Below are 18,951 nucleotides of genomic sequence, written 5' to 3' on the forward strand. Positions count from 1 at the left end.
ATGTGTGAACTAAAACACATTGTTGTCACATTGTTAGTAATGAGCCTTGGTATTCATCACAGATTGCTTGTTGCTGTTGCAACAGAAAACATTGTTATTCAGGTTTGCCAGGGTCAAGTTTTGTGAAGTCATTGTGGTCACGTTTCTTCATTTTAAAATGGACCATATGTTTATTGGATTTAAATGGCACTTGTTTTTATTAAGAAGACAAGACTTTTGCCTTGTTAGTTGCTGCTACAGTTATTTTATGCAACATTGTTAGTGGGAATTCACACCGAGTCTGACGCTTTGTTGATTAGTGGAGGGCAGTGCACTTGTCACTACTTGGTCTGTGTGCATGTGTGTGTCTGTGCTTATTTGTTTCTGAGCAGGTTGTGTGTGTGTGCTAAATGCACTAGCACCATGAAATGAATAGAGCGCAAACCCAATATGAATACTTTACTGCCACCACTTAGGTCTCTTCTGAGGAATGAAGAACCTCTTGTTGGAGCTGTTTGTTGGGCTTTTGAATGGTTAATTTTATATGTACATTGTATTTTTATACATAACTCTTATTTCTTTATATTATGTCTAAAGATTATCCCACCTCACCTAAAAACCATTTTGAGCTGTTTGTTGTGCTTTTGAACAACTGGAGTTAATTGGGCTATTGAAAAAGTATATATATATATTTTTTTTAATTTAATTTTTTTATACAGTTGTATTTTAAAGAATAGCCCAGCTCACCTCAAAACTGTTTGACAAGGTTACTATGATGTTACTGTGAGAAATTTAATAAAAGAAATGTGAGAAGTTGAACCGTGTGTCTTCTCATAATTTTATCTTGGGGGTAAGTAATTCAATTACTTGTGACAAGTTGACGCAATTTCATTAGTTTTTCTGAAAGTGAAAAAATGCATTGTATTCATATGACAGATTACTTAGAAGTTCTAAAAGATTTTGGTTCAAGCCAGGGTGAAAATATAAGTTGATGCAAAGCATAAAGAAAATTGCTAAATTAAAATTATGATTTCATTGTATGTGAAAACTTTCATTGGTTTTAATAGTTTTTTATAATTAACATTACTACATTATTTCCTTTTGTTCAAACAAATTATTTTAATTTGAGAAAAACTAAAATTCCGCTGTAACAACTTGAAATTGAGTTCATTATATTTGAAAAATTTCCTTGGTTGTAATGATATTTTTTAATTAACATTACTACATTATTTCCTTTAGTTCAAATTATTTTTTTTAATTTGAGATTAAGTAAAATTCTGCTGTGACAACTTGAAATTGAGTTCATTATATTTTAAAAATTTCTTTGACCGTAATTATGTTTTTGATTTAACATTACAACATTTTTTCCTTTGTCCAAACTATCTTTTTTTAATTTGAGAAAAACTAAAAAAATTAGATGTGACAAGTTGACGCAATTTTTTTAGTTTGATCCAAAGTAACAATTTTTACAGTGCATCCTGCAGAAGTTTTAAAGGCTTGATGGGAAGCAGCATGTGCCCTCTTAAAGACCGGAGGTCTGTGGAAAGAAACATGAAGCCATCACGGATGGGATAAATACGGACACCAAATTTCCCTCATAAGATCAAAATAGTGTATATAGTGTATATATCAAATAAAGTTGACTTGATTTGAATGTAATGTTTCTTCTGTTGTCCCATGTTCAATGTGTCGAGTATCATGAAGGTGAGGTGTGCTACCTGTAGTAGGAGCTTTATTTGATAGAAGTTATAAGCTTGTCTAAATGAGCTACCTTTACCCATATTCATATGAATAAGTAAATAATGGTGTTTCTATAGTAGGAGCTTTATTTGATAGAAGTTTTAAGTGTCTAAATGAGCTACCTTTACCCATATTCATATGAATAAGTAAATAATGATGTTTCTATAGTAGGAGCTTTATTTGATCATAGAAGTTATAAGCCTGCATAAATATGTTACCTGTAGTGGGAGCTTTATTCGATAGAAGTTATAAGCCTGTCAAAATGAGCTACCTCTACCCATATTCATACGAATAAGTAAATAATGGTGTTTTTCTACAGTAGAAGCATTATTTCATTTGCAAATACATGTATCGAAACGTAAGGTAGCATGTTTTGACAGGGTAGCGTCAATCGATTGACGTCGCTGTCGACGTAAGCTACTGGTAGCTGGTAGCTGCTTGACGGAGCAGACCAGTGTGTTTGGAGGGCTTGATAGGTGCACGAAGCGGGGAACACAGCTTGGTTCTGAGTTCTGTAAACGAAACTAGTTCCATGATCCTCAAAGGGAACTGGTTCCTTAAATGGAGCTCCTGCCTGGATCAGTCACTACTGACCCATTGACTGAGAAAATCAGAGCTGAATTTTTATTTTTACATAATACCATATAAAATTAGTTTTTAAAAATTGGCTCTGTTTTTCCGAATTAACGAGATACTGTTTTCTGAAAAAATTTAAATTCAAAAACAGAGCCAAATAATTTTTTTTGTGTGAATGCAATACACTTCTGTAGGTATCAAACAGCTGCTTAATTATAGCAAATATTCCTCCAGTCCGGCCATGATTCCGTTTATTTTTTCCCTAGTAACTACTACTTCCGGGTCAGACAACTTAACTATATTGAAAATAGCAAAATGAATACGAGAACGGTTGTTATCTGTTTTTTCCATGTTTCATTTGAGCACAAAATCGTGAAATGGAAAAACAAACCGTTATCCGTTTTTCATTCTGGTTTTGAAAATGAAAAACAAAAAAACAAGTCATTTTTTTGTTTTTTCTTTTTTGGTTTTAAATTGAAAAATGAATGAATGAATGATACACGGATTCACAGTGAATGCCTTTTCATGCACATTTAACAATTTCTAAAAAAATTATTTAACCTAATTTGAATAATTTTGATTACTTAAACTTTGTCTTGGATTTGGTCTTGGATATTTTTCTTGACACTTGATTGTCCCTAACGGTATTCTGTGTATTGTATTCTAATATGTAATACACACATCTAAACTGCTTGTGAATGAATGTCTTGTGAATGAATTTGTTCATCCTAAAGTCAGTCAAACATGATTTCCATTATAATGTAAAAATAATTTTACTAGGTTAATGCTGTAAAAGCTGTGCTTAAACCTCAAATGAACCCCCAGGGTTTCATTTCCCATCATTCCATCTGACTGAACAGTGGGAGGAGCTGTCATGTAAAAGTTAACTAATAAGAGGATTGGATCCAGATGCAAAAAGTAAAACCAGTGAAAACACCAGAATGAAATACTATCAGTACTGGTCTTTTTTTATAAGACTAAGCTTTCAAAAACATTTCACCAGTTTCTGAAATAATCTCCATTACTGCTTGCTGGTTTTTAGATAAAATACATACCTTACAGTAGAACTGAAATGAGTGAATGAAAACTGGATTCACATGTGTTTGGCTGGTTTCTTGTTTAAGAATTCATGTTCACAAGCTCTAGACCAATTGGATGAAATTTTCAACAAAGAAACAGTCTTTAATTGAAGATAAAACTGAGTAGGTCTTCCAGTGAACAGGTCAGCATCAAATCTGTTGAACTGAATTTGCTTTGTCAGTTGGCATTTTACTCTGCCTTTAAATTTTTCCACCAAAAAAACCCTTGTTGTGTTGTTCTCTGATGGATTTGTCCTTCCACCTATTCATTGAAGGGAGACACTGATAACATTGTTAATCTCTCATAGTTTTGTGTGCACTCAGTCTACATCGGTAAATCAAAAGTGGGGATAAATCTTCAAAGGAGACACAAGGGGAGGAAGAACAAAGAAACGAGAGACATGGAAACAGGAGACAACAAGAGGATGGAGATTTAGAAAAAAAAAAAAAAAAGACAGAACCAGCAGACAGAAAGAAGGGACGGTCAAAAACAGATATGAGGGTGACAGCTGGAGAAGCAATTACAAAATTAATACCAATTAATACCAATATCATAGGTCCCTCTACTAAACTGTCATGAGCACAGTTCCATTAAATGGGTTATGATTCTCAGGGTGGTTTGCCTGTTCTTGGGTTGTGCTTAGTGCAGGATGCTACAACAGTGCTTTTGGAAAATTTGTGTTCAAGTTGTGAAGAAGCATGTCATGGCAGTAAAATGACTTAATCTCTACAAAAAAAGTCACATGAAAGGATTTGTGTGTCAGAGGTTGTTGTTTTTCATGTGGTGAGTGGGACTTTTAAAGCAATTACACACAAATAACAGAACAGAGGACAACAATCCTGCCACTGATACATGGCAATATTCAGCCTTATTCCAACAGACTCAGATGAGCCATGGAACTGAGAGACATGTTTAGTTGTGGAAATGACGTCATTGCATATATATAGTTAGCGCCATTAAAAATGCACGGGTCAGAATACTATGTATATTTGGAGATATATTAAATTAATTCATTTGGGGTTCTGTATTAAAGAGAGAAGCATTGGTCATTAGAGAATGAACTGTGGACAAATTGTGATCAACTTGACATTTATTCAGTGCACTGAATACAGGTACCGTACTTTCCGGGCTATAAAGCACACCGGAATATAAGCTGCACCTGACTATAAGCCGCGGTCGACTTTAAGTCGCACCTGACTATAAGCCACAGGTGTCCACGTTGTGACATGAGATTTTTACACAGAAAGATGGTAAACAGAAAGATTATTTAACTATTTATTTCCATACCTTAACTGCTTTTTTCCAAACAGTACCTGTAACACGGCACTAAAACGGCAGGAACACAGCTGTTTAAAAATCCCAGAAAAGTCATTGATCGCTATCTTCATCTTCCTTCTGCTCATTAAACCACTGCAGTCGTCTTCTTCAGTGTTAGAGGTGAACAGCCTCAAATTCTCCATCACTCTCCTTCTCAGTCTCTCCTCCGTTGTTGCTCAATGGCACTTCCGTGCTGCAGCTCTATTTCCTTCTTAGACAGATGCATTGATTGCTTTTAACTTAAAAGCTGCAAAATATGCATTTCTTCGTGTGTTTTCCATGATGAGGGTTTGTGCATGACACGCAAAATGATTGTTAAAAGTTATGATTAAAACTTTTTCTCTCCGCATCACCTCCTCCACCTGTCTCTCACTTGTGCGCTTCCTGCTAGAGTGCCCCCTGGTGGCCGTTAGCCTGTATAAATCTATACTCCAGCTGCATCGCTGTATAAGCCGCGAGGTTCAAAACAAGAAAAAAGTAGCGGCTTATACTCCGGAAAGTACGGTACTCAGAAATTGAAAGTGTCATCATTGAATATCAGGTGTGTCCACCTCTGGCCTCCAACCAAACAGTGCAGAGACAGCGCATGGAACTGATCTTGTCCTGAGGGATCTGAGCCTTTTTACCTTACCAGCCAACAGGCCGTAAGCTATTGTTGTCATGCGGTTTTCATCGTCGTCTGTTGTCGTCTGTCATCAAAATTTTCAATTGGCTTCTTCTCAGAAACTACAGGTCTGATTGACTTCAAACTTGGTATACAGCTTCTTTATGATGATGTCAACAAAAGTTAGTGAAATTATTTGGATCCAGATCTCATTCTGGATTTGGTGTGACTTTGAAAAATTTCCCCATTATAAGAGATAGGAAGAGGATCGATGCAATAACTCAGTAAATATAAATGATATCAAGTTGAAATTTCTACAGTACAGCCCTGATGGGGAGATGACCAAAACATAATGGCCACATGCTGATCAGGATCTTCTTCTGGATCCGGGAACTTACAGAAAATTCAACATGGGCTCTTATGGGGAAAAAATTTTAATCATCTTATTCTCCAAAACTGCAGTTCTGATTCACTTCAAACTTGGTATACAGCTTCTTTATGATGATGTCAACACAACGTATTGAAATTATTTCGATCCGGATTGGATTCTGGATTTGGTGTGACTTTGAAAAATTTTCCCATTATAAGAGGTAGGGAGTGGATTGATACAATAAATCAGTAAGTATCAATGATATCAAGTTGGAATTTGAATTTTTTACAGATCTGATTGGAATATGACCAAAACATGGGCTATTTCTGTAATATAATTAATACATATATTTAGGTGATAATAAATGGCATCTGGATACATTTCCCGAAGCTTTTAATTTGGCCAGTAAGCTACAGGGCCATTGGTCCTATTTTTTATGTTATCTGGCACTCAGACGACTGCTGGTACTGCGATGACAGCGCAGTCGGCAAGCAACTTCACCACGGCTCAGACCTGCTTGTAACATGCAAATGGAATGTTCTCTCTGCTGTATCCTAAGTCGTGGCATTTTGAGCTGGCAAAAACATTTTAGTGTTTTCTTTGCTGCCTTTATATAGGTCATTGACTACACCTAAAGCTACCAGTCAAGTGTGGCTCTGTACAAGAGATTCACCGTCCTACATTAAGGGATTAGTCCAAACGCCAATATTGCAAATCAGTAATGGAAAAAATACAGCTGTTAACTGTGTTACTCATCTCATGAACAACATATACAAAATAGGAACCTGAGCAAATCAGTCTGTGGGAATTACACCACATGTTTGGACCGTGCATTTTTAATGGCATTAAGTATACATGTTTATACATATTCAACAGAATCCATGATCTGAAGCACAAACTATCTTCAACACATTTATGTATAAAAGTATCTTCTTTACTTTATTGGCACCACACTGCCATTACAAACTTTATATAATGTGCCTAAATGGGAACAATTCAATCAGTCCCCTAGGAGTTGTATCCTTTTTTCCATTTTATGTTGGTTGCTTTACATTTGTTAATATTTGTAAAGCAAACAGCTAGTGCATTATATATTTTAAATGTATCTGTATGAGGAAGTAAACGTAATGCCATTATGTCACTGCCCTGCATGTTTTTAACACAGCATTAACAAGCTATTTAGAGCTAAAAGGTACTGGAGTTACACAAACATTTCTCAGAAGCAGAAATAATCTCATTAGTTGGATTAAATTTAAAATGCCTGAGTCAAAGACCACATTTTTTCTGGCAACAGTTTGATTGAAGCACAGTGACCAATGCAGTAACTCAACAAAAAGGAAAAAAAAAAAAAAAAAAAAAAGAAAGTGATTGCTAATTGCTGTCGCAACCACATATAAAGTGCAGCTCAGACACAGTCAGGCTTCCAACTCCTTGAAACTGGATGAAAATGCAAACGCAAGCACTAAGTTCAACAAATTAATTTTTGCAGTTCTTGTTACCAGTGCCATAGTTTGGAAGAAAGGGAGGAGGGTGAAGTCTGATAAAGTACTACTGTCAATACTACTACTACTACTAATAATAATAATAATAGTGTTGGGCAGCGATTTAATTTTTTATCGCAATTAATTGCGTGGATTTCTGCGATTAATCGCAATTAATCGCATAGTTATATGGGGGGGGGGGGTTGCCGGCATCATCGTGTATTGCCTGTAAGTGATATTTCACACTTGTAGTACTCCGGTGATAAAAATGATTCCACATTGCAGTGCTTCCAAACAACTTTGTCCTTCTCAACCCCACCATCTGAAGACATCCATCTATTCATCCATTATCTTCCGCTTATCCGGGGCCGGGTCGCGGGGGTAACAGTCTAAGCAGGGATGCCCAGACTTCCCTCTCCCCAGACACTCCTTCCAGCTCTTCCGGGGGGACCCCGAGGCGTTCCCAGGCCAGCCGAGAGACATAGTCTCTCCAACGTGTCCTGGGTCTTCCCCGAGGTCTCCTCCCGTTGGGACATGCCCGGAACACCTCCCCAGGGAGGCGTCCAGGAGGCATCCGAAACAGATGCCCGAGCCACCTCAGCTGGCCCCTCTCAACGCGGAGGAGCAGCGGCTCTACTCCGAGCTCCTCCCTGGTGACTGAGCTCCTCACCCTATCCCTAAGGGTGCGCCCAGCCACCCGACGGAGGAAACTCATTTCGACCGCTTGTAACCGGGATCTTGTCCTTTCGGTCATGACCCAAAGCTCATGACCATAGGTGAGGGTAGGAACGTAGATTGACCGGTAAATCGAGAGCTTCGCCTCTCGGCTCAGCTCCTTCTTTACCACAATCGACTGGTACAGCGACTGCATCACTGCAGACGCTGCACCGATCCGTCTGTCAATCTCACGCTCCATCCTTCCCTCACTCGTGAACAAGACCCCGAGATACTTAAACTCCTCCACTTGGGGCAAAGACTCTCCACCGACCCGGAGAGGGCAAACCACCTTTTTCCGGTCGAGAACCATGGCCTCGGATTTGGAGGTGCTGATCCTCATCCCGCTCGCTTCACACTCCGCTGCAAACCGCCCCAGTGCACACTGAAGGTCCAGGTTCGATGAGGCCAACAGGACAACGTCATCTGCAAAAAGCAGAGATGAAATCCTGTGGTCCCCAAACCGGACCCCCTCCGGTCCTTGGCTGCGCCTAGATATTCTGTCCATAAAAATTATGAACAGAACCGGTGACAAAGGACAGCCCTGCCGGAGTCCAACATGCACCTGGAACAGGTCTGACTTACTGCCGGCAATGCGAACCAGGCTCCTGCTTCGGTCATACAAGGACCGGACTGCCCTTAGCAAAGGGCCCCGGACCCCATACTCCCGAAGCACCCCCCACAGGATACCACGAGGGACACGGTCGAACGCCTTCTCCAGATTCACAAAACACATGTGGACTGGTTGGGCGAACTCCCATGAACCCTCGAGTACCCGATGGAGAGTATAGAGCTGGTCCAGCGTTCCACGACCAGGACGAAAACCGCATTGTTCCTCCTGGATCCGAGGTTCGACTATCGGTCGGATCCTCCTCTCCAGTACCCTGGAATAGACTTTCCCCGGGAGGCTGAGGAGTGTGATCCCCCTATAGTTGGAGCACATCCTCCGGTCCCCTTTCTTAAAAAGGGGAACCACCACCCTGGTCTGCCAGTCCAGAGGTACTGTCCCCGACCGCCATGCGATGTTACAGAGACGTGTCAACCAAGACAGTCCCTGCACATCCAGAGACTTAAGGTACTCAGGGCGAATCTCATCCATCCCCGGTGCCCTGCCACCGAGGAGCTTGCCAACCACCTCGGTGACTTCAGCTTGGGTGATGGACGAGTCCACCTCTGAGACCTCAGCCTCTGCTTCTTCTATGGAAGACGTGGCAGTGGGATTGAGGAGATCCTCAAAGTATTCCTTCCACCGCCCGACAACATCCCCAGTCGAGGTCAGCAGCTCCCCACTTCCACTGTAAACAGTGTTGGTGGCGCACTGCTTTCCCCTCCTGAGGCGCTGGATGGTTTGCCTGAATTTCCTTGAGGCCGACCGATAGTCCTCCTCCATGGCCTCCCCAAACTCCACCCAGACCCGAGTTTTTTCCTCCACAACCGCCTGAGCTGCAGCACGCTTGGTCTTCCGGTACCCATCAGCTGCCTCGGGAGTTCCACGGGCCAACAAGGCCCGATAAGACTCCTTCTTCAGCTTGACGGCATCCCTTACTTCCGGGGTCCACCACCGGGTTCGGGGATTGCCGCCACGACAGGCACCGGAGACCTTGCGACCACAGCTCCAAGCAGCCACTTCGGCAATGGAGGTGGAGAACATGGTCCACTCGGACTCAATGTCCCCAGCCTCCCCCGGGATCTGGGAGAAGCTCTCCCAGAGGTGGGAGTTGATGACCGCACTGACATTGGGTTCTGCCAGACGTTCCCAACAGACCCTCACAACACGTTTGGGCCTGCCGAGTCGGTCCGGTTTCCTCCTTCACCAGCGGATCCAACTCACCACCAGGTGGTAATCGGTTGACAGCTCTGCCCCTCTCTTCACCCGAGTGTCCAAAACACGCGGCCGGAGGTCTGATGATACGACATTGAAGTCGATCATCGACCTCCGGCCTAGGGTGTCCTGGTGCCAAGTGCACTTATGGACATCCCTGTGTTGGAACATGGTGTTTGTTATGGACAAACTGTGACTAGCACAGAAGTCCAATAACAGAACACCATTCGGATTCAGATCAGGGAGGCCGTTCCTCCCCATCAACCCCCTCCAGGTCTCACTGTCATTGCCCACGTGTGCATTGAAGTCGCCCAGGAGAACAATGGAGTCCCCAGTTGGAGCACCATCCAGCACCCCTCCCAGAGACTCCAAGAAGGCCGGGTACTCTGCACTGCTGTTCGGCCCGTAGGCCAAAACAACAGTGAGGCACCTGTCCCCGACCCGAAGGCGTAGGGACGCGACCCTCTCGTTCACCGGGGTGAACTCCAACACATGGTGGCTGAGGGGCTATGAGTAAGCCCACACCAGCCCGCCGCCTCTCACCGCGGGCAACGCCAGAGAAGTGGAGAGTCCAGCCCCTTTCGAGGGGTTGGGTTCCAGAGCCCAAGCTGTGTGTGGAGGTGAGCCCGACTATATCTAGACGGTATCTCTCAACCTCCCTCACAAGCTCTGGCTCCTTCCCCCCCAGTGAAGTGACATTCCATGTCCCAAGAGCTGGACTCCGTGTCCGGGGATCAGGTTGTCGGGCTCCCTGCCTTCGACTGTCACCCAATCCACACTGCACCCAGCCCCTATGATTCCCTCGATGGGTGGTGAGTCCATCGGAGGGCGGGCCCACGTCGCTCTTTCGGGCTGGGCCCGGTCGGACCCCGTGGGCATAGGCCCGACCACCAGGCGCTTGCATACGAGCCCCAACCCCAGGCCTGGCTCCAGGGTGAGGCCCCGGCTGCGCCGTACTGGGCGACGTCACGTTCTTGCGATGTTTCTTCTTCATAGGGGCTTCTGAACTGCTCTTAGTCTGGCTCGTCACCAAGGACCTGTTTGCCTTGGGAGACCCTACCAGGGGCATAAAGCCCCCGACAACATAGCTCCTGGGATCATTCGGGCACTCAAACTCCCCCACCACGATAAGGTGGCAGTTCAAGGGGGAGCATCTGAAGACATTTAAAATGAAAATGTCAATGGAACAGACTGGTACTTTTCTCCATGTTTATGTCCACACCAGTTTATTTCCGCTTGTGAGTGATTGACAGGAGTCTTAAGCCCACTAATAAGTACTAATACTAATAAGCTCAATGATATGTGATGTTCAGTTGTTAAAAGCAAGCAAAGGGGGCCCTCTAGTGGTCGGAATAAGTTGCACTAACATATGTTTTGCCCTTTCAGTGTTACCGTAGTCAGTTCGGACATAAGAAGGAACTAACAGACACATTTCTTTCACTCTGTTTATATGGCCCCAAAAACATTTGCCTGTGCGTATTTTATGTTCAGTTGTTGTAAGAATGAATAGTATAAAATATTTCTGATGTGCACCTTTGTTGCTGGATAAAAAGACGTTGTAAATCTTAAATGAATCTGTAAATGCTAATTGTTAGCGTGTCTATGGATTTTCCTATTCAAGTTAGCATCGAGCTAATCACATCGTAAATAAGTAAAGGTTAGTTCAAAGGCTGGCATATTATACCAAAACACAACCAATGAATTTACATAAACTTAGCATGAGCCTGCATAAACAATTAGCAACCCATCTCCAACTGCTAGCATAAACAAATTAGCTTAAACATGTTAATAACACATTGTTATAAACACATCCAAAATAACATCATAAACATGTTTCTAATGGCACATTTGCATGTGAAATTATTTAGTAAACAACAGAATGATTGATACATACAGGCGTTGCTTCTGCAGGAGTTACACAAAGTTTGATTCAGCATTACTCGGAAAGTTCACTTTAGCCTCTCAGCTACGTGCAGTTCACACAGAGCACCGGCTCTTGGTGCGTGTGGAGCACCAAAATAAAAGCATGAGTTTCAAAATAAGAGTCCATATGTATAAATGAACTAAGACTTGCTTGAAAGGCAGAACGGCATTAACGGGAGATTTTAAAAAATTGTCGGCATTATTTAATGAATGCATTAACGCGGTAATAACGCGTTAACTTGCCCAGCCCTAAATAATAATAATAATAATAATAATAATAATAATAGTAACAACAAAACCTGACCAGGCATTGAAGTCACTTCAAGACCTGTCATTTTGAGCCTAAGATCAGGAAAGTGCTTTATCTGAAGTAACCAGAAGTATGGCCACTAGGTGGAGTATTGTATGAATGTTACCCCCTTACTGTTTTTAAATAATAGTTTTCCTCAACCCAAAGCACCCTCTGCTCATTTCGCATTAGCTATTTCCTCATTTTAAGCTTTGTTACACTTCACCACAGATGAATAATAAAGGAAATAGAAAAGGACAAAACTGGGGGAAATGATGCAGCCAAATCAGATTAAGAGGAAGTATAGAAGTACTTTCAAATGTTGTTAGAAATTTAACCAGATAATGTTTTAATTGAATATGGAAACTTCAGAAGGATTATTTGGATATTAGGGACTTGTGTACCAAATAAATTATGCCATAAATTTACCAAATGTGATCCAATCACAATAACAGTAACTCTTCTGGATAAAGATGAGTGGGCAGAAGCCAAGTGTGTCATGATCTGTGCCTGTGTGGCCCTCGGCTCCTCCCTCTCCACATCTCCTCATTTACCCATTATCTGACTCACCTGCTGGCATTGCACGGCTGCAGCCAATCACCTCCCAGCCTATTTAAGGCTTAGGTTTGCAGCCGTGCAGCACTGGTCCATTCGTCTCCATCACCCACTCCATAACCCGGACATTCATCCATCTTCCTCTACGGACTCTGACCCAGGTTTTGTGTTTTCCGTTGTTTAGTTTTCATTTATGTTTAATAAACTTGTGTTTTTTCCCTTCAGTACCGTGCACTTGAGTCCTCTCATTTCCCCCGTTGTGACAGAATGGACCAGCCATACCTGGACTCAGCCGGTACTGAAGGGACCCGTTTTTTCGTTTCTCCGTGTTTGAGTTTTTTATCCCTGGTTTCGTTCGCCTTTCCTTAGTTCTCCTCTGTACCGTCGCTCTGCGCTTCCTAGCCCCATATCCAGCTTTTCCGAGACTTACCTTTGTCTCCACCCTTGTCCTTGGCGCCGGCGTCTCGGTCTCCTCCGTGCCGGTTGGTTTGGGAGGTCCCGGAGCCGTCGGGTGCACACCCTGGTTTTTTCTCCCAGTGCATCTCTGTCCCCTGTTTGTTTCCTGCCTTGTATTTCCAGCATTCCCATGTCATGTGGGCTCCATGTGGAGTCCGGGCTCTCCTCCCGTGTTGTTCTTCCGGTGCGTCTCTGTCTCTCGTCTGTTTCCTGCCTCGTGTTTCCAGCGTCCTATTCCATGTGTGGACCTGGGCCTTCGTGGGGTCCGGGTTCTTCTCTTGTGTCTTTTCCTTCGTGTGTCTAATGGTTTCAGTGAGTTCATTAGTTCTGATCTGCCTGTCCATGTGTTAGTTTCTCTGTCAGTGTGTGTGTATTTGTCGGTGTGTGTGTGCGCGTATTTTTTAGTCAATGTGTGTTTATTGCAGTCCATGTGTGTTATATGTTCCCTGTGTTTCTTCAGCTTCCATGTTTTATGCCATCAGTCCTTTGACTTGTAGTTTTGTCATTTGTTTTCCATTCATGAGGTTTCTATTTTCTTGTCACATTATTTCTTGTCCTTCGGCCTGCTTCATGTTCTTTGTTTTGTTTTTGTTTTTTTCCTTCCTCCTGCGTTCCTTATGTTCTCTGTTGTAGAGCTTTTGTCCCCTATCATTTCAGTTCGCTTGTCATTTCTCCTGGTCCTTCATTTCTCTTTAGCTTGTGTCGTTAGCTCATGTGTTTAGCTTGTGTCATAGTTTATATTTTTTAGTTTTTGTCTTTAACTCATGCCTTCAGTCTCTGTCCTTATTCTGTCTTTATTCTCTGTCTATAGTTTCTGTCTGCAGTTTCATCTTTTTCCCCTGCAGTTCAACTTTTCCCCTGCAGTTCATCTTTGCTTCTCTGCAATTCAGCCTTTTTCTCCTACAGTTCAGCCTTTTCTCCTACAGTTCAGCTTTTTCTCCTACAGTTCAGCTTTTTCTCCAATAGTTCAGCTTCTGTCTTTGCAGTTCAGTCCTTTTCCACTGCAGTTCAGCTCTGTTTCTCTACTGTTCAGCTCTGTTTCTTTGCTGTTCAGCTCTGTTTCTTTGCTGTTCATTTCTTCAGTTCTCCACTTGAGTTCAGCTCATCCCTTCTGTTCTTCCCTTCTGTTAAGGTCTTCTCCACAGCTCATCTCTTCAGTTTTTCCCATCTATTCAGGTCTTCTCCTAAGTTCTTCTCTTCACTTTGCCCCTTTTCCTCTTTTTTCGGTTCAGTTCTTCTCCTCAGATCAGTTTCTCCTTAGTTCAGTTCTTCCCCTTCATGTTCTTCAGTTCCATTTCATTCTTCTCTTCAGTTCAGTACTGTAGATTGTCCCTGTGCCTGCCTGCCTGCCCGTGTCCCTGTGCCTGCCCGTTCGTGTCCCTGTGCCTGCCCGTTCGTGTCCCTCAGCCTGTCTGTTCGTGTCCCTCAGTCTGCCTGTTCGTGTCCTTCAGTCTGCCCGTGTCCCACTGCCTGGCCTCAGTCCCCTTTTCTTTAGTACTACCTGGAGGCTAGTACGCCGTCTGGTAGTTTCCCCCCTCGAAGTCCAGTTCCGTCCGGCAGCGCAGCATTCCTGAAGTCCAGTTCCGTCCAGCCACGTAGTGTTCCTGAAGTCCGGTTCCGTCCGACAGCGTTCCCAAAGTCTGGTTCCGTCCGGCAGCGTTCCTGAAGGCCGGTTCCATCCGGCAGCATTCCTGAAGTCCGGTTCCGTCCGGCAGCGTTCGTGTTTCCTTGTCTCAGTCTCGCTCTTTGTGTTCCCCCGTCTCGGTCTTGCTCTTCGTGTTCCCCCGTCTCGGTCTTGCTCTTTGTGTTCCCCTCAGCCCAGTCTCAGAGTCTGTAGTCCTGCCAGCCCAGTCTCAGAGTCCGTAGTCCTGCCAGCCCAGTCTCAGAGTCTGTAGTCCTGCCAGCCCAGTCTCAGAGTCCATAGTCCTGTCAGCCCTGTTTCAGAGTTTGTAGTCCTGTCAGCCTTGTCTCAGTCAGCCAGAGTCATGGGTCCAGCCATAGTCCAATTCCAGTTGATGTCTGTAGTCCAGTCATAGTCCGGTCTGCCTTGTCTCAGTCAGAATCATGAGTCCAGCCATATTTCAGTTCCAGTCAACGTCCTTAACCCAGCTAGAGTCCTGTCTGCCACAGCCCCGGAGGTCCACGAACCAGGGGATTTTTCTATGTCCTGTTTCGGAGGGTTTTTCACGTCCTGGTCTGGAGGTTTCTCCATGGCCCGGTCTGGAGGGGTTACAACATCCTGGTCTGGAGGTTTTTCCACGTCCTGGCCTGGAGGTCTGTCCTGAGGTTCTTCAGCCCATCTACCTGGAGGCTCATCACGCCGTCCCACCGGGAGGTTCTTCTGCTGTCTGCCCTGAGGTTCTTCAGCCATCTACCCGGAGGCTCTTCACGCCATTCCACCGGGAGGTGCTTCAGCCCGTCCGCCCTGGGGTTCTTCAGCCTGTCCACCCTGAGGTTCTTCAGCCAGTCTACCCGGAGGCTCTTCACACCATTCCACCGGGAGGCTCTTCAGCCTGCCTGCCCGGAGGCACTTCATGCCGTTCCACCAGGAGGTTCTTCTGTCTGCCCTGAGGTTCTTCAGCCTGTCTGCCTGGAGGCTCTTCAGCCATCTGCCCTGTGGCTTTCCATGCCATTCCAGCGGGACACTTTCCACGCCGTTCTGCCAGGAGGTTTTTCACGCCCCGTTGCCAGGATGCCCCCTTTGCCAGGATCCCCTCTACACTCCAGGATGCCCTGGTCTCTGTAGGGGCTTTTCACATCTCTGGGGACGTCAGGAGCCGTCCCTTAAGGGGGGGGTCCTGTCATGATCTGTGGCTGTGTGTCCCTCGGCTCCTCCCTCTCCACATCTCCTCATTTACCCATTATCTGACTCACCTGCTGGCGCTGCGTGGCTGCGGCCAATCATCTCCCAGCCTATTTAAGGCTTAGGTTTGTAGCCATGCAGCGCTGGTCCATACGTCTCCATCACCCACTCCATAACCCGGACACTCATCCATCTTCCTCTACGGACTCTGACCTAGGTTTTGTGTTTTCTGTTGTTTAGTTTTCATTTATCTTTAATAAACTTGTGTTTTTTCCCTTCAGTACCGTGCACTTGAGTCCTCTCATTTCCCCCGTTGTAACAAAGTGTGAAAAACCATTCTCAATTTTGTGACATAAACTGTTGTGCTTTTTATTTTAGTTCCATCTTTTGACTGGAGTCAAGCCTTTTTTACAGGTTGTCATTGTTTACAGGTCAGTATAGAGTATAATTTGATAATATCCACAAGGTACTGGTGGGTTAGGGTTATGTTTAATTGATTTACCACATTTGGTCAAATTTGGGATCTTCTATTACTGTCTGCTGGTGGTACCAGGCCTTTGAAGGTTTGTATCAGAGGCTTGTATACAACCATTCAGTGCTTATCAGAGCTTTATTTGTGTAAACACTGAGTTTCACTGCAAAACTATGACTAAGACTATGAGTTACTTAGAACAAAGGTCTGAAAATAGCTGGATTCTATTGTTGACTGCATTAAATTGTGCAGAGGGGAACATCGTGCTTACTTGGCATCACAGTGACAGTCAACAGAAATGTATCAGTATGTATCAGTATTATTTTTTACCGGCCAGTATTTCAGAACTGTTCCTTATTTGTTCTTTATTTATTCATTCTCTCCTGGGGGGTCATGCATAAAGACTTAAGTGGATTTCATACTGAAACCTGGTGTACACTTAAATCCAGAAAACTCTGTACGCACAAAAAAATCCAAATGAATAAAACTACGCCTGAATCCAAGCACATTTCCTTTATACATCCCAATCAGCATGGAATTGACCACATATGTTGGAGTACCAGACTCCTCCCTCTCCATGCCCCTTTTAAATATGCAAATTGGCATAAAACGGGCCTGCAGGTGGGATTCCCCTCTCTGCATGATGTCAAGGTGGACGAGAAACGGAGGACTGTTGCACACCGCCAAAGCATGGTCAAAACAGGCAGGGGGAGAGAAGAGGATGAATGATGACGATATTAGTTTGTGAAGGATTATAATGTATCGATGATCTGACAAAGCAGAGAGATCATGGAATTGGGGGGGTGGGGGTGCATTCCGTGCCGCACCTGCCCCACAATGAGTATGCACAGTGAAAGTGAAACTTAATATGGCAGGCCAAGTCTACCATAACTTAAGACTTGGCCCCCACAGAGTCGGGTGTACTCAACTCCGTGGACGTCCACGCATGTCAGCCTGTTTTTGAATGTGAAATTGGTACGCTCGACTATGAAACCTCGAACATCCGCAGACAGTGTGTGTGGAGTCTGCGCCACTCACAGTACGCACACAGTATGCCCAACGTGAGTCCACCACGTCGTCCACATACAGGCCCATCATGTTATACTCTTAGAGTAACGTATGTCAACACTATGAACCTGTTCAGTCAGCTGAAGAGACAGCATCCCAAACAGTATGAATGTCAAACTGAACTAGAAGACCAGCCACACCACAGCCAGAGGCAACAGGTATCATTAAACAAAACCAAACAACTTTAATGTATGCATTTAGTAAAGGCACTCTATAAGAAGAGTAGCAAGTATGTTCCACATTGATCCTTTTTTGGAGTGCCTGGATTATTATTCTTCTCATTTTGGACTTCTTTCTTCGTCAAAGACCACCCACTATACTCTACCTACCAGCTGAAAAACCTGAGGTAGCAGCCAGCTGTTCTGTAAGCCTGGAGGATTATTTATTATTTTTCAACAGACAATGAGGCAGGAGAAGACGGTGAGACACAGTCCCAGCCTCGTGTCACAGACCCGGGGATTCCTCCAGCTGATCCTCCAGTCCGCCACAACAGCCAGCTGCTGATGCCCGTCTGACCAGCCATATCCTCACCCATGCTGTGCTGGAGTCACAAGAGGACATTGTGAGGGCAATCAGTGACATCAATGACAGCCTGGACTGATTTATAAATGTTCTCACAGACACAGGGGCGGTTTCTCATATGGGCAAAGTGGGCATTTGCCCAGGGTGGCATTTCATGAGGGGTGCCATGCCACAAGCTCTTAAAAAAAAGATTGAATCAATCTATCACGATGTGCCAGGGAATTGGCACAATAGTGCCCCCTCTGTTGTGCAGGCACCCCTGCTGGCTGTGGTGGTGCTGTACGGCGTGTGCACAGAACCAGTGAGAGAAAGAGAAGGGGAGGGGGACCATGGGACAGTTGACTTGTGGGTCTGTCAGGTGTTCAGTTTAGAAAAAGAAGAGGAGGAGAAACGGGCAAAAGATAAAGGTATGCAGATGTTCTCTCCATATTACTGTGCGTGTAATGAAAACAGGGCTAAGGTTAATCAGGCAGGTTACATTTGTTAGCTTTATCTATGATGCTTGCTCTGCTCTAATACAACAATATTTCAGCTGAACTGAACTAATAAACATGATATATAATTTCACCATATTGTGTTGCACAATAAGACTGTTAGTGCTACAAGTTCAGTTATTATTTATATCGATCATTTGGGTTAATGTCGTGAGGTCCTGTCCTGTAATTAGCTAACGGAATTTAAAATGCAGTAGTTTCAAAGACGAATGCTAATTGCTAAAACTCTATTTTGTGATAAAGGTAGTCTATATCAGAACAGATTATCACTGAAAGTGTATTCTGTTCCTCCCTGAGAGTTAGGTTATTAGTGTGTAAGGACAGACAATAATAGTATACAATGGTATGTTTATTTAAATGTACAATTCATGGATGTTTTAGATCAGAATCAGAGCTATATTTACTGCCTTTTGATGCCATTTCAGGGGCACTTCTAAAATATTTTGGATCATCCCATGCCACTGGTCAGGATGAGCTGCCATCTACCCCCTCAGCTTCTGGAATGTTCTCAGTGCCTCAGGATGAGGAGCTGCCATCTACCTCCTCAGATACACAGGCCTCTGGAATGATGTGGACATTTCAGGGACAGCCACCATCTATGTCCTCAGAGACAGTGTCTCCACTAACGTCTGATACTGAGGATGAAGACTGGTTTGCTCCTACTTCTCCCCAGCAGGAAGATCAGT

The sequence above is a fragment of the Sphaeramia orbicularis genome, chromosome 17, assembly GCF_902148855.1.
Source record: "Sphaeramia orbicularis chromosome 17, fSphaOr1.1, whole genome shotgun sequence".
Lineage (NCBI taxonomy): Eukaryota > Metazoa > Chordata > Actinopteri > Kurtiformes > Apogonidae > Sphaeramia > Sphaeramia orbicularis.